Raw genomic sequence first — 5627 nt, 5'->3', positions numbered from 1 at the left:
ATGTCAAATACTGAGATAAAGTCATGTCTTGGCATATCCCCAATTTCCTGCTTTCTAGTTGGATGACGATCAAGGGTGTCTTGGTTTAGGGTACTAGGAGCAAAGGACAAGACAGGACCTGTTACACCATCAGAGACCTTCCAGGGCCACTGTGTAGGATCACGTGGGGAAGGATATCATGTTAGTATGAAAGAAGAATTCTAGTTGATTCTCTGTGGGATGATAAGCTCCTCTCTTCTTAGTGAATATCTATTCAGTGGTCACCAAGGAGGTCCAGCATGCTGAGTATCCAGTGAAGATATGCTGTCCTGTGCTGGTGACATTTCCATCTGACACCGACACCAGTTACTGTTATAGTTCTTATCCACACCTGTTGCTTCTGGACAGCTGGAAGGAAGAGGGAGATACAGTAGGGAAATGTTTGTCTGCCGTCTATGGGCAGTATGAAGACTGCATGCTATGCTGACAAGAGTTCTGTCTTGGTTTGTTGATAGATTACTTTGAGGAAGTTGGATCACCTTTCCAAACTCCAGCTTCCTCATTTAAAGCACAGCCAATGCATTAAGGCACTGGATCACTGTAAGGTGCCCATCATGTAGCAGGCACTCAGTGCTGTTAGCTCTTCCCCAAGATGCTGTGGGTTGTGATCTAGTCCTTAAAGACACACTTCTGCTGGAGTTGACTGAAGCCATCTTCTTGAATGGGTCTTTTTAACTTTAATTTTTCTTTCTGTCTTGCAAACTTTATTAGTCCTGGGGGGAAAAATATGGAACACTTCACAAATTTGCATGTCACCCTTGAGCAGGGGCCATGCTATTCTTCTCTGTATTGTTCCAATTTTAGTGTATGTACTGCCAAAGCAAGCACTAATTTAATTTTTTATGTGTGGCTATGTGTTTGTGAACATGTGTATGTGGGTGCTCTTGCAGGTGTATGCCTGTGCATGTGGAGGCCAGAGGGCAACCTCAAGTGTTGTCTGCAGGAACACTATTTACCTTTTTTTAGATAGGGTCTCTCATTGGCCTAGAGCACATCAATTAGGCTAAACTTGTCAGCCAGTGAGCCCCAGGAATCCTCCTATCTCTGCCTTCCGGCACTCTGAGTATCCAGAGTATCTCTCTCTCTCTCTCTCTCTCTCTCTCTCTCATATATATGTATATATTATGTATCATACTTATTTTAATTTTATGTGTACGAATATTTTGCCTGCATGTATGTGTGCCGTGTGTATGCAGTACCCACAGAAGCCAGAAGAGGGCATTGGATTCCCTGGAACTGGAGTTATATAGACTGTTGTTAGCTGCCATGTATGCCCAAGTTTTTTACATGGGTTCTTGGTATTGGACTCAAGTCTTCAACTTGCAAGGCAAACACATTACCAACTGAGCCATCTCTCTAGCCCTTGAATGAGTTTGTGTTTACTTCTGAACAAGAATCTTTTAAACCCTGCCATGTTCTCATGCTTCTGGTAGACAGCTACTAATGCTAGGCCAAAGAAGATGCCATACTGGGGTTTCAGGGTAGTCATGGAACAGCGAGGACTAGAGATGTACAGAAATGGACTACAATGACTTAGAAGGAAAAAATATAAAAGAACATCCTGAGAAAGAAGAAATTGAAGTTTTTATCCCATTATTTTTATATCATATTCCTAAAGTGTCACCTCACCACAGAATCATCATCTCCTCGAAAGATTTTAACAAGTGACGATGGAGAATTACAAGATCAGGCAACAGTAAAAACGACTAGCAGAAGAACAAAGGAGATGTATGGTATACCCTCAGAATCCTATTTCAGAATAGGGTTTACTGCAGTCAGTATTCCTTTAACAGTCCTGCCTCAGGTGACAGGCTGGTTAGCAGGAGAGTGATCATTCAGGAGCTAAACATGACCTTCTTCTTCCCTGCAGATCTTAGACTTCAAAGATGATTGTCTTGCTGAGTCTATTGTGACAAGGTAGCTGATGTATGTCCTGTTTCTCATCTAGGATACATAACTCTGGTAGCAGAGAAACAGGGAAAACCACCAAACAGCAAAACAGGCTCTCAGAACAATCGACAAGGGGGAAGAGATTTTGATTGACTGAGAAAGGTTAGAAAGTTTCCCATGGAAATGAAGCACACAGATTTAATTTACTATTGATTTCAGTTTCAGGAGGCAGAAATTGCCTTTGCAGCTGGGTGAGCCGTCCTACAGAAATCGTGTTTTTCTTTTGACTGGGGCTCTCTTCCCCTCTGTCCCCGCAGCCTGCCCTCATGCATGAGTGCTCTGTTGAAGCTACCTGAAGGGTCTCATTCATCCCAAGGCTGCAGAGGGAGCACAGAGAGCGCATTCAGTGAAAAGCGCTTCTGTGTTGTGACCAGGAAGGCAGAAGGCATTCCTCTAATTTCAGGCTTCTCTTTTTTGCATTCTGGATTAGTTATGATGATCTCTAGCAAACCTATAGCTTGTTCTCACATATGGTTTTTGTTTATCTGAGACAGTTTTATCTATGTAGTACAAGATGGCCTTGAACTTGTGATCCTTCTACATCCATTTCCTAAAACCTAGGACTACAGGCATACATTACCACATTACAAATGACTTGCTTCTTCGTAGGGCTAGAAATCAACCCTGGGGCCTTTTACATGTTAGGCAACCCCTCTACACTCAGCCACATCCTCAGCTTGAATGATAGATTATTTTTTAAGTTTGAAGACAATTTTAACAGAGTTTAAAAGAAAAAAAAAAAAGACACTGGGTAGGCAAGTTGTAAATTTTAGCAGCTGCCTGGAAGAGAAGAATGCCACATCCTCAGCTTGAATGATAGATTATTTTTTAAGTTTGAAAACAATTTTAACAGAGTTTAAAAGAAAAAAAAAAAGACACTGGGTAGGCAAGTTGTAAATTTTAGCAGCTGCCTGGAAGAGAAGAATGGAGGAGAGAAAAAAGAAAGCCATTCTGTTTGAGTTAACCGCGTGGAGGTCTGCATCAAGCAGTCACATGATATGGAGAGAGCTTTAGAGAAAGATAAGGAAGCCCAAAGTATCAGAAAAAGCATGCTTGGATTCTGGTCAGCATCTGAAAGGAGGAGACAGCATGAAGAAGGAAAAGTTGCACATTTTAAGAAAGGTGGGCAGACCTAACTAGACTCATGCCAGTTTGGAGGGACTGCATAGGGGGTGAGGATTCTGGGAAGGAAAGTACAGTATCTCATTAAAGGGATCATTATTCTACCAATCTTTTTCTCATGGCTTAAGGTATGGGCCTGCCTTCCTAGGGGTGGTCCCTTCTTCCTGAGGGCGGCCCCTTGGCCTTGGCCCACCCAACTGGAATATTAGGTTTCCACCAGGTCCAGAGGCTTTATTTTTTGATCAGGAGTTTTCTCTTAATGGGCCTTAATTGCTACTCTAACATTTCCCTCTCTGAAGCTATAACCCTAAAATCATTTAGGAACCAGATCAGGGATCAGAAGCCACAAATACTTCTTAGCCCAAATGATTTTTAATAACAAATAAGTCTGGTTTTGCCACCTGGACGCAGAGACATAAAAGTAACCTTTCTGACCATGAGCTAGGATAAAAGAAAAATAGGTCAGCTCTTGGCTAGTACCATTTTTGATGCACTCAGCCAACATTCAAGGGCTAGGCTGCCCACCCTCACCCCAACCCCCCATGTGGCATCTTCCTTCCCTCTGTGGGCACAAACATTCATCCTTTCCCTGCCTGATCACCCCAAAACAATGTCACTGACATGTAAACTCTACCAGGCAAGGGACAGGTGGGTGAGCTGAGTCTGAGGCCCTGCCAGTCCTCCTATTAAGGAATAAGAAAGCTCTGGAAGAAACCTGGTATGATTTAATTGATTCTGAGCTAGGAAAAGCAGTTTTTACAGAAACTAATTATGGCAGGCTGCGTGTCATAAATCTCACAGAAGTCAAGCCAGGAGCTGCTGCTAAGCTGTATTCTCTCCTGCTCTTTCTTCCTTTGCCCCTTGGATCCTTTCACTCAGGCTTTCCACGCTAATTTGCATCTCTCCTGCTTCCTTAGATCTTGAATGGGGTTGGTACCCATGGCCCTCTGATTTTTGTTTCAAGTGAATGAACGTGTGGTTCTGTGCGTGTAAACTTGTGTGTGTGTGCTGGTGTGTTTTGTTCAGTCTATAGTGGGCATGACTATTCAGGATAGAAATGGTATAATGAGTCATCTGTAGCAAACTGGGCAGGGAGAGTGATGGGTACAAAAATGATTCAAGCCTTTGTGCCTTTAAATAGCTTATCATTGGTGGTATGGGAGGGGGTTCTGAAAATGGGAAGTAAGTTGTAAGCAACCAACCTTGAAAACATCTGGCAGATTTACAGCTGTTTCCTGAGACTGAGGATGGAGGAATTTTTTAATTTGACAAGGAGATCTGGACAAACAAAGCTTACCTTTTTTCCTTCAAGAGTGCTTTCTGTTTGACTCAGGAATAGAATGCTTGGCTAAGTATTATGAGTAAATGAATCCACTGCTGCATTTAACATTTACTTAGGAAGATGCCCGGAGCCAATGTCTTCCGGAGTTTGTTCAGTGCTTTGCTGAGCCTTGCATGCTTTCCTGCCCATCATAGCCATTCGATCTTGCTGCCCTTCTGTTCTCATGCTCTGTGACAGATGTTGCCCTTCTCACATGAGTATCCTAATCTTAAAGAAACAAGGGCAAAAGGTTCGCTCTTCATTACCCAGTAGAATTTTTTGTTTTGTTTTGTTTTTTGAGACAAGGTCTCTCTGTAGCCCTAGCTGGTCTGGAATTCACTATGTAGACCAGGCTGGCCTTGAACTCACAGAGATCTGCTTGCCTCTGCCTCCTGAGTGCTGGGATTAAAGGCGTGTGCCACCATACCCGGCTTTTGAATTTTTTAAAGAAACAAAACTCTTTCTTGAAGTCCCCCCTCCCCAATTTTTCCTAACAATTCTGTTCTAGTCAGTCCAGGCAGCTGTAACAAAATACCTTAGACTGGGTAATTGATAAACAAGAGGCATTCATTGCTAGAAAGGAGGATATGAAGTCCATGGTAAAGGCTTTAGCAGTGAGTGTCTGGTGAGGGTGCATTTCGTGGCGCACAGATTGCCTCATTGTTGTGTCCTCACATTATTGAAGGGACAAGGCAGCTATCTGGGAGCCTCTTTTAGAAGGGTGTCAAAAACCTGCCCAGGACCCCACTTTTTAACAACCATGATTAATAGGCTGCAATGTGGATGTGGGATAACACGATTATTCATTATACAGCAATGAGCATTTGGCAGGAGGAGTGCAGGCTGGATGAAGATGTGCTACTGCCAATTAGGGTTGAGACCCTGTTAGAAAGGGGAAAGGCACAGGGAACCACATTTGATTTGGACAACCAACAGCGTCTAATGCACTTGCTTCTAGCACTTGTCCAAAAGGATATTTGTCTCATTTGGCTGCTGAGCTTCACTGCTGCCCCACCCCTAAAACAGCCCTTTCTCTGCCTTGGGCCTTGGCAGCTGATCACACCAGGACTCTTGTACAGTTTTCTTGCCACAACACCGCTTCCTCCGCATGGGCTTCACATGAGACTTCAGATCAGACAGACCCGGTTCAAATCCTTTTTTAGGTGTGTCTCTCAATAACACTTTGGCTTTGAGA

The 5627-nt window shown here is 43.3% G+C and overlaps 1 non-coding gene across 1 annotated transcript; it reads right to left on the bottom strand.

Moving 5' to 3' along the window:
* Positions 1-760: 760 nt before the first annotated feature.
* On the bottom strand, positions 761-867 carry LOC115069341. The gene has a single exon (XR_003848619.1). It is a non-coding gene; the product is annotated as a U6 spliceosomal RNA (small nuclear RNA).
* Between the last annotated feature and the right edge of the window lie 4760 nt (positions 868-5627).

Source organism: Nannospalax galili, unplaced genomic scaffold, assembly GCF_000622305.1.
Source record: "Nannospalax galili isolate Female #2095 unplaced genomic scaffold, S.galili_v1.0 scaffold430, whole genome shotgun sequence".
Lineage (NCBI taxonomy): Eukaryota > Metazoa > Chordata > Mammalia > Rodentia > Spalacidae > Nannospalax > Nannospalax galili.
The sequence above is the reverse complement of the archived record's forward strand: the minus strand, read 5'-3'. Positions and strand labels throughout refer to the sequence as shown.